At 38.1% G+C, this 11,129-nt stretch overlaps 1 protein-coding gene across 9 annotated transcripts in view; it reads right to left on the bottom strand.

The window, feature by feature from the left end:
- The window catches only part of tenm4 (teneurin transmembrane protein 4), a 626,167-nt gene that overhangs the window by 599,852 nt on the left and 15,186 nt on the right, over positions 1-11,129 (bottom strand). The window lies entirely within an intron of this gene.

Raw genomic sequence — 11,129 nt, 5'->3', positions numbered from 1 at the left:
AATAAAAAAGAAATTTTCATAAAAAGCTACAGGACTGGCTCAGAACATGCAACACTGCTTAGGGGTATTCAACAATTCATTTCTGTGTATTAATACAATTTTTGGAGAAAGCTGGAAGTAAATTTGGACTCAGCTTTCAAAGAAACATCCACAAGTCTTGCAGATGAGGAAGGAAATACAATCAAAGCAAATACTCTACATCTACTATATACAAGTATATTATATTCACAGAAATTATTTTACATAGGTGGAATGTGAGATGTAGGAGAGAGACTCCACTTTATTCATTTGTTCACACACTTAAAAATAATCTGAAAACAATTAAATTACATACGTTAGAATACATAATCTGTCCTCTTCCTCAGAATACTGAAGCTGATTGACGTTAAATTGTATTTAAGGACACTCATTTTCTTGCAACCACAAAGCACATCGACAGATGTCATCAGAAATAGCATTTTAGGAACTACAATCATTTATATTTGACTGTTTGTTGGGAATGAAAACAGATAAATACGCTGCAGTTATTGTATGGAATGTGACAATTTTGTAAGAAAGAGGTCAACGAATAAACCTCTGAATTCTGTACGATGGCCTTTCACATTTGAGAAATGACGTCTGTCACTAAATGTCATCTCTGCCTCTTTGTCCTTTCATCACTCTTTTCAGGACTTGTCACGCTGAAGCTCAGGCTGTGACATCAGCAAACTGCTAAATTCCTTCCAGGCAGGCTGGTGGGCTTTATTAATATTAATAGAATAACAGCTTAAGGCCAGCCCCCTTGAGAGCTATCACTACACTTTGCTACTTTAATAACCAACAATGAACATGGAATTCAATTTTGAAACTAAAGCAAAATAGATTCCATAGTTGAATAACGTTGCAGAATATTTTTACCAGAGGCCAACATATGGCCATCGGGTATTGTGAAGACCTGGCGTCCGTCCGACCGTCCTTCTGTTTGTGTTCAGCATAACTCCAGCTCTATTACTGCCACAGTTTTCAAATTCACAGGGAACATTCTTGGGACACAGACCTTGGACAAGTTCAAAGATGGCTAACATTGACATATTTTAAGAGGTATTTTAAGAGGTTAAAATATCACATTCTGTTTGAATCTGTTCCACTTTGTTTTTGAATGGCAGGGGATGACAGCCAATCAGAGCAAAGCTGCACCGTGACATCAGTGGCTGGTCTCTCCAAAACCGCTTTGCTTTGTGTTTATATGCATATCTCTCATATACTGTGTAAAAGCTAGTGAGAAATAAACACTCCTATAACCAAAAAAATGACGTTTTTGGAACCTAATATCACCTCTGAACTTACTTCGCGGATGTTAGCATGGTGACACCACAGGCTGGGAGCTAGCTGCAAAACTCTTTCGCTTGTGTGTAAATATATCCTCTTTGTTATATATTAAGTAAAAGCTACTGAGAATTAAACACTTCTAAAACCGAAAATGCTGTTTTTGTAACCTGATAACACATTTTGCGGCGTTAGCGTGCACGCTAACTTCCAATGGAGTTAAATTTCTCATTAATACCAGCAAATGCACAGAGGGTGATCTACAAATATTCTTTGATTTGCATAACTTCCGCTTTTGTCAAAAGCTCATGTACACACACAAGCAAGGCCTCCTGCAGATGCTGTTAAAATGTAAATATTGTTTTTGATTGACTGTTTAATAGAGGGGCTTCACTGAAAGTGTACAAATTGTATGTAAGACAACAGGATCTTAATAATTAATGAAACAACTGCAAATTATAAAGAAAACAGGGCTCCTATGGCCAAGAGTATTTTAGCACTGCATTACATTTTTATTTTAAAATGTAGTTGTGATTCTTGCTGTGAATGTCACCATTGTGTAGTAGTAATTGTAGTAGTGGTAGTAGTAATAAGCAGACCCTGTTGACTCTAACATCCTAGAGTACTCCAGATAGTTCAAAGCAGCTGTCAGTCTCAATGTTGGCACAAGGACTTCCTAGCCCAGACCAAATCTTCCCATGTCACTAATCTCTTGTCAAATGGAAACAGTTGTAAAATTGACAAGTGATTCAAAGTGACATCCGCATGGGCACAATCAAAGTTAGATGGTTTCCTCCTGGAATGCAGTTTGATTCCATGGATTAGTCGAGCACAGAATATAGACCACAAAATTATTTCACCAATCTTTTGGCCCAAATAAATGTTTCCAGAGACATCCTGGCGGCTCCAAGAAGATTATGCTCTTGCTTATTTACTATGCACTCTTAAACATGTCAAACAGCCTTTTTAATCTTGTAGGATTGAACAGTACAGTTTAGGTTTGGAAAATTGTTCTTGCTTTCTTTTGTACAAAGTTAATATTCTTATTTACTTTAACTGCATGTAGTTCCAGTATGTATAACAATGATAAAGCCCATAAAAAGTCTATGGGTTGAGGCAATGGCAGGCAGGAAACTGCCCAAATAAACAAAATCACTGTTCTTTCCCTGTTAGAGGTGCTGGCATTTACAGCTACAATGATTAATGAATTATTAAATCAATTGTCAGCTATTTTGATAACCAATGAATCATTGTTAGCCTGATTTCAGCTTCAAAATATGATTATTTCTTGACTTTTTTCTAGTTTCTTTACTCCTCTCAACAATAAACTGATCAACTTTGGGTTGTGGACAAAAGACGTTTGAGGATATCTCTGGCTTTGGGAAACAATTATCTGCATTTTTCTCTCCATTTTCTGGCATTTCATGGACTGATAAAAATAGCTGTTAGTTACAGCCTCACAAATATGTCAATTTTATTTTCTATGTATTTTTGTGACTCAGGAAGAGACAGAGCTGTGTGCAAGAATTTCTCTTTTGTTTTTTTTTTTTGTTTTTTTTTTTACCCTTTTCAATTTTTGGTATGTTATATACTTATATGTTGAGATATGTTTAAAATTTGTAAAACAAATACTTTTTATGAAAAAATATTTGAATACAGCTGTAAGATTAGGATATGTGATTATTATTTACTGGTAAGTTAACTAAAATATTAACGGACTGATCAAAAATGATCACTAGAATAATGGAAAAAATGAGTTATTAGAATAATATATTAATTAAACAAAATATCAATAAATTAATCAAATACAAAAATTATTGTTAGTTACAGCCTGAATTACATTTAATCCAAAAGACATACATGAACTGAGTCAAAATATATTCCATCTACACACAAAGAAAACATAAAGTACCTGTTCACATATAGTTTGCAGACCAGCTTAATGGGATAGGAGTTGGGCTACCAATATGCAGACCTGGGTTTGATTCCCGATCTGGCTATGTTCTTTAAGAAGGCAAGTAAGCAGTTCACATTGTATTTCAATTGCAATAGTGTCCAAAGACACTTAAACATAACTGATTTGAAAAGAGGAACTCTGTTTTTTTAAGAAAATCATTCCTTGACAACACTAACTAATAAATAGCTCAACAACAGTGCTATTAACAGCGGTAGAAATTTAATAGCATCAACATTTATCCAAAGATGCTTAAACATTAATGATTGATATCCCTTTATAACAAGAGTGACTTGTGTGAAGGCCTACTACAAAGTCAATTGTGTTTGTGACATTTTAGAACCTCAACAAATTCACACTATGTGAATACGGTTGGAAAGCTTTTACCTTGTGAGCCCAAGCATGACATTTTTGTGACAATAGCAACATTTATACAAAGGGATTCATTTTAAATGGATTTGTATGACTTAAAGTAAAAATACCTGTCACTGCAACCACAGTTCAAAGAAGCAAGTTAAGATCTGAGAGATGTCAAATGCTGTGAATATAAACCTTTAAAATGGCTTGTAATTCTGTTTGAATGGAAATTTTAGTAGGCCACTAGGGCTGAAACGATTAGTCGCGTAACTCGAATAATTTGATTATGAAAAATGTTCGAGGCAAATTCTGTGCCTCGAAGCTTCGTTTAATGTTGTAGTACATATGCCAGGCCTGTGTGTGTGGTGCTGTAATATCCCCAGAAAAACAAACAGAAGAAGACTAGAGCATGCATAAGCCATGTAAGCACTAATCAAATTAGCACAACAGATGGGTTTCCGCTCCAGCGCATTTCCCATGACCCTTTGCGCTAGCCGAATGTGTGGCACTGATTCAGTTTGTTAACAAAAGAGATGCCGGCGCATATCGTCCCAAGCGACAATATACTGAGAATCAAGGCACATATTGTCACTGGTCATCAGAGCAAGAAGTAAAACTTGATGTTTAGCTGTGAATTTTTTTTTTCGCTCTGTCTCTCTCACACACACACACACCCATACATACACACACTCTCTCTCATTATGTCCACCAAGAACGTAATAAAATCATAGGCATTTATTTATTTATTTAATATACTGCTTAAATTCAGCGGGTGGTGTCATCTGATCTGAGGTCATAGCCCAAAGGTGTTAGTTTGTTTGTTTGTTTTTTTTGCAACCATCGTGTGTCAACTGTTAACCTATGACACGGTCAGGCGGCACACGGAGGTCTAAAAAGTAGGCTTCCCATGGTTCTGTTCTGCCGTTTTATAAATTGTGAGCGCACGAAAACTGTCACATTTATTTTCTTGCAAGCCTTCTCGACAGCGCCAGGACTTTTTGTGACCAGTGCGCACAGGACCGAGGATGATGGTTTGATCCTTCCTGTACTAACTGCGTAACGCGGAGATGCTTTTGCGCAGGCTGCAGAACACTACATCATTTCAGCATGACTTTTAGTACTCAGATGTTGGTAAATTATTCAAAGCGCTCAGGTGATATTGGCTCAGTAATAATAAAAATGCCAGAGCTGTTGCTGCTTCTGCTGCTGTGGAACGACTGTGGGTGCAGCGTAAATCCCGGTGCGATTGTTCCACCGGCAGCAGCCCGAATCATCATCGTCTGCACGTACATGACAATTGTAGGCTTTCATTTCCTCTAACGTGTAAGCACTCACACCGTATACCAAATAGTTGACAAGATCTGGGAAAATAATGGCTGGGAGCCTTCCTCATTCGAGCACCGTTCTTCTTTTCTGATCGTGTACGGGTCCTTATTGGCAATTTCAGAAATTTTCTGTAAATGTGTAAATGCCTCGCCTTGCAAACTGGATTCAATGTGTCAGGATATATTGTTTTTTCCTTCTTGCTATTTTTATCCGGCTTTGACGTCAACATTACCGTGGCAATGTCACTGATCTCTATATAATAGATCAGTGACAAAGAAAGTTGACTCACAACATGGTGAACTGCAGAACGATTCACAAACACGGTAACTCAAATAAAATAATAATAATAATAAAGAAAAACTGACTGTGAGGCTTGCATGTTCAACCTCCAGCTGAAATGCATTCGTTGAATTGCAGAGAAAGTGGGATTAAAAAAACATCACGCAGGGACACATTGTTCACTCATAACCCTTTAAATGTCAACTCAACCATTTGGTAGAGCATATTGATATCTACTACATTTGAAATGTGAGGATGTAAAAGGGTTAAAGTAAGCCCAGGTACATTTTTGCAGTGTTGTCGTTCACATATTCAAAGCATTGTAGGACATATCGCTAGTTTGGTCAGTTCATTTGCAATGCAAATACAACTAAATGTATTTGTCATTGATGTAATTTGACTGTGTGCAGATTTCATGTTTAAGCTGAACATACTCTCATAGTCATGAAAAGATAGAAAGACTAAGTTCGGGTAGCTAACTAAATGGCAGCACAGTTCAGTGACCCCATTTTATAACCAAGACGAGAGCTGGTCTTTCGAATAGGCATGGGCCGGTATGAGATTTGGACGGTATAATAACCGTGGGCAAAAATACCGCGGTTTCACGGTATTATGTATAGCTTTAAAATGTGCTTTAACAACATTATGGCTATTTGCATATGAAGTGTGCATGATTCAGGTGCACTAATTGACCCGATGTCTACCGCTACGAGCACTATACCACTGATACATTTAGAGAAAATACTAAAATAATAGTCACTCTTTTAGACATGTAGCATCTGCCCCATGGGAAACATGACTTACCTGCTTAGGGAGAAACGTGGCTGGAATAACGTTCGGAACTCCGGATGCTCAATATTGGCCCAGCTTCACCAACAAAGTGCTTGGAATAGATGTACGAGGTCTGTTAGAAAAGTATCCGACCTTTTTATTTTTTTCAAAAACCTGATGAATTTGAATCACGTGTGCTTGCATGACCCAACCTTGAACCTTCGTGCACATGCGTGATTTTTTTCACGCCTGTCGGTTGCGTCAGGTTGCTTGTAAGCAGCCTTTGTGTGAGGATGGGTGTAGTCTGTCATCGTTTTTTCTTTGCAAGGAAATGGCGGACTGACTGGAGCAGCGTGACTGCATCAAACCATTCGGATTATTCAGATGGCTTTCGGTGACGATCCTCTGGGCATCACACAGATTAAGGAGCGGTACAACCGGTTTAAAGACGGCTGCACAACAGTGGAGAGCGCGCCGCGCTCCGATCGGCATCAACACGCTGAAACGACCGGATCATTTCCAAAGTGAACGCTGTGGTGATGTGGGACCGTAGTGTGATTATCTGAGAAATTGCGGAAGAGGTGGGCATCGGCACTTTTTCGGCACATTCCACTGTGAAAGAAGATTTTGCCATGAAGAGAGTGGCGGCGAAATTCATCGGCACGAAGCTGATGGCGCAGCAAAAGCGCCTCCGAGATGAAGCCTCATAGGACATGCCCTGACATGTCCATCTTGTCCACGACTGAAAAGCCACTGAAAGCTGTCTGAATCTTCCGAATGGTTGACAAGCTGGGCATGTCACAACATGTCCTGTGAGACTTCAACACGGAGGCGCTGTTGCTGCGCCATCAACTTTGTGCCGATGACTTTTGCCGCCACTCTTTTCATGGCAAAATCTTCTTTCACAGCGGAATGTGCCAAAAAAAGTGCTGATGTCCACCTCTTCCACAATTTCTCGGATAATCACACGACGGTCCCACATCATCACAGCATTCACTTTGGAAATGATCCGGTCATTTCAGTGTGTTGATGCCGATCGGAGCGCAGCGCGCTCTCCACCGTTGTGCAGACATCTTTAAACCGGTTGTACCGCTCCTTAATCTGTGTCATGCCCAGAGGATCGACACCGAAAGCCGTCTCAGCTCATTTTAAATTTTAAAAGTATTTGTCACTGTTCATCTTTGTGTACTGTGTTATCAGTGTAGAAATTATTGGACAAAAATGTATTGGAAGATAATTAGTCTGATCATTGTTTTTAAAGTTATCTAAAAAGATAATCTGATAAAGAAAACATTATCTTCTTTCTTTTATCTTCTTATATCTTTTAGTTTATATGGAATGAGTCTGTAATATATTAAAATTTCACTTTCAAAAATAACTGACAAAAATATTGAAATTATTCACAACATTATAATTTTTTTGAGATGCACCTGTACATTTATTTTTGACCCACTGCCCTTCATCCACATTAATTAATTTATTGTTCTTCAAATGAATTAACTTGGACATTTCTGGTTTAAGTCAAATAAAAAAATTAGAACAGCTCCACAAAATCTGGCATACTTCAAAGAGCCAGCAGAAACATTGTAATTCACAAGCAGCTCCCTACTTTGTAACTTTATGAGTGCTACACTGTGTATGTTGGTTGGAAAAAAGTTACCTTGGGGAAAAAGGTTTTGTATTTTTATTATTTACTACAGTTACCCGATTGTTTTACTATTTATTGTAGTTTTGCACAACAAATGTTCCACCGTTCCCCTGTATTATGTGAAGTATGTTCTCATAATGGAGGTAAGGGTGCAGTTACATTTGTCGTGCAGTTGCCACATAGCAGAGCTTACCCTTTCTAAAGTATTTACACTGACATTTTACAACAAACCAACATGGAGTGACACATACCATCTGTGCAATAAAATTATACCATTATGTAAATTTAGATAAAGGAAATAAAGGAAATCTGTTTGTGGTGCTAACAGCACTGGCAATCTTGGATGCCCCCCCACACACACACTTTACACTGTAAAAAAACGGTTTTTACAGGAAAACGCTGGCAGCTGTGGTTACCAGGGAATTCCTGTAAAAAATACAGCAGCACAGTAGATAACTTTACAGACATAATATGTAAATGGATTTACAGTTAATGAACCACGGCTGACTCGCATTAAAAAACTGTTAAATCAACAAAAAAGAGAGCCACGGCTGACTCACATAAAAAATTTGTTAAATCTTCAAAAAAGGAGAGTATAGGCTCTCTTTTTTTTGTAATGTATTCCCTGGTAACCACAGCTGCCAGCGTTTTCCTGTAAAAACAACAGTTTTTTTTTTTTTTTTTTTTACAGTTTAAAATAAAAACCACAATGAGGAGCTAAATTATGAAGACAGACAGACAGACGGATGGATGCAAAGGTCTTAGTGATGCTGTAAGGAAAAAAAACACTACCTAGCTACACTGACTGCAGACCTACTGCTTTTCCAACTGTACATCACTGGGGATTAATTACCAGCAAATTAACTGCTGTTTCACTATCTTACATAAGATTATCCTATTCATGATGAAATGCCATGAGGGAGGCTATTATAAATGGGAGAACTCAAAGATGCATGACCTTCACACAGCACGAGGACATCTTATTAGTCCTGATGTTTCTCTCAAGTACAACACAAATTCACTTATTAATTTATTATCCTTTTCATCTGCTACTGTCTATAGCTGAAGCATCCACACAGCAACAAGAGTGGGGCAACACGCTGCAGCACATTTGACTTTTGTGGCCAAAACTACATTGACCTGACAGCTGGACAGAGTCGATGTGTGAGCTGTACGAGCAGCAGTTGAGAGCAGTTTCAAATGGTTGACCTCAATTTTTCTCCATCAGTGCAGTTTTTCTTACTGTGTGGTGACCAATTCAACAGAAAGGTCTGTAAGGCCAACACACCCAATTCTACTCAATTAGAGCAAATTGATGTTAGTTTGACATGTCATTTTTGGAGCATCATTCAAGGAACTGCTTTTTTCAGACTCCCGCGTGCAAACATTTTGCTTGCACGTCTGAGTCAAACAGAAGAGGAGATATTAATTGGTTGAAAGAGGGTGACTGGACCTGAGCTGGCTTCATAAACATGTGCTGTGCATGTTGACTGTGCATGAAGGATGCTGCTGCGATGTATAAAGTATTTAATGTTTTATTAATGCAACTCCTTCCTGTTTCCATTATTAAAAATGTAGACTTATGTGGATGTGTGTTTGAAACAACACGCTGTTATTGAATTCCTCAGGGTTGGGCATTTGTAAACATTCATCAACAAATGAGTGTTGTCTGTAATGACGCCTGTGTCTCTACAGTCAGGAGATGGGCAAGGAGTTTGAAGAGTGAAAATTAAAATTTGACCCTTCAGGGGGTAAAGTCTTGATGACCACACTTTGGGACTGTGATGACTGATATGTGGATACTTTCCAAAAAAAACTGCACACACACTTGAAGTAGGTACATCCTAGAAAAGACCCAAGTTCTTAAACATGACAATGCTCGTCCACACAAGTCGACAAACAAAGGATGCATTGCAGAGGTTCAACTCTTACGAGCTCTTTGCACACCCAAGGTACAGTCCAGATCTCATGCCCTCCAACTTTTCTCCTTTTTTCCAAGCTGAAAGAATGCCTGAAGGAACACTGTTACACTAATGATGCACAGGTGGATGGAGCTGTGTGTCACTGGTGCAGAGAGAAGACAATCGATTTTTTTCAAAGATTTGTCTGACATTGGCCTAAGCATGTGGAAAGCGGAAGATGACTATCTGAAAAAGTAATGACACTGTCTGATGGAGAACATTCTGATTATTAACCAGATATGTCATTCATGTGATTATCTTGCTTGTTATTGAAATAATCTTGTAGGAGACAGACCTTTTCAGCCAACCCTTATACATCACTACAAAGTCATTTTCCAGTGAAGGCAGAAGTTAAAATTTTTGGAAATACAATACAGTGCAACAGTATTGTGCTGTTGTGTGAACTGTGGACTCTTGCACTGAAACATTCATTAACCATCTGGGGTCCGAGGGCATTTTTTGGACAGTTCACTCGCCTGGCATAAATGTTTTATTATTGCTGTTAACAGCTCTCCCTGCGCCCCACAATCAAGTTTTATGTCTCTTTTTTCAAGACAACCTGTACTTTCAGAATATATATGCTATAGTTGTGTTTTATAAGTGTAATAAAGGTTTACAATCAGAAATAAGAAAGGAAAAAGTAAAGTGGAAAATAATTTTCTACACACATTTATTCAAAACACACAGTAAATTATGATAAACAACTGTTTTGACACTTTATAAAGGTAATTTGGGCTCTTGTGTGAAAGACTGTACAACAAAAAGGTTCAAACAATAAACACAAATGCACATTTTGAACAATATATACAAAATGGTCTATGCGTTTTGTTTGTCTTCATCTCAAAGCAATTTCTGTCTGCTATTACACAAAGGTTACATCACAAACTTCAACTTCTACTGTGTTTTGGAGTGTTCTGTCCTGCTCTGAAAGCAGCTTTGACACTTTGGCCCATTTACACTCTGAGGAGCGGCCCCTCCCCCCCTCACTGCATTGATGAGGTAAACATCAGCATCATTTAGGCCCACCTTCTGCTCAGAAATGCCAGAGCTCCCCTTTGATTTCAAATATCTGAAAAGAAAAAAAAACTCATGATGTGCAAGGTGAAAATTGCTAAATCATAGAGTAATGCCCCAAATAGCTTTATATTTTAACTGAGTTGCTCAATTAACATTTCAAAACACAATGAGCACTGCTTTTGTTCATTAAGCTCTGAAAACAAAGGAAACAGAATGACAAGGCAAATTCCATTACCAAATCACAATATTTGTCACAATAACAGTGGAATAACTTTACATTAAATAGCAATTATGCCAGTCATTATTTACACAGAATAATGTGTTATGTATGACAAACAGAAAGTTGATATTGAAACCTTAAAAAAATCCTGGGCAGGGTTTAACACAAATTATACAATAAGTGGCAATCAGAAATGACTAGGTGATGGGAAAATTCTGGGGGGGAAAGGTGCTACGTGGTGGCTTCTGGTGCATTTTGAGTGTCATTTTTGTTTTCTTTGTGTGCACATAA

The sequence above is a fragment of the Thalassophryne amazonica genome, chromosome 4 (genome assembly GCF_902500255.1).
Source record: "Thalassophryne amazonica chromosome 4, fThaAma1.1, whole genome shotgun sequence".
Lineage (NCBI taxonomy): Eukaryota > Metazoa > Chordata > Actinopteri > Batrachoidiformes > Batrachoididae > Thalassophryne > Thalassophryne amazonica.
Note: the sequence above shows the minus strand (reverse complement) of the source record. Positions and strands in the feature narration are given on the sequence as shown.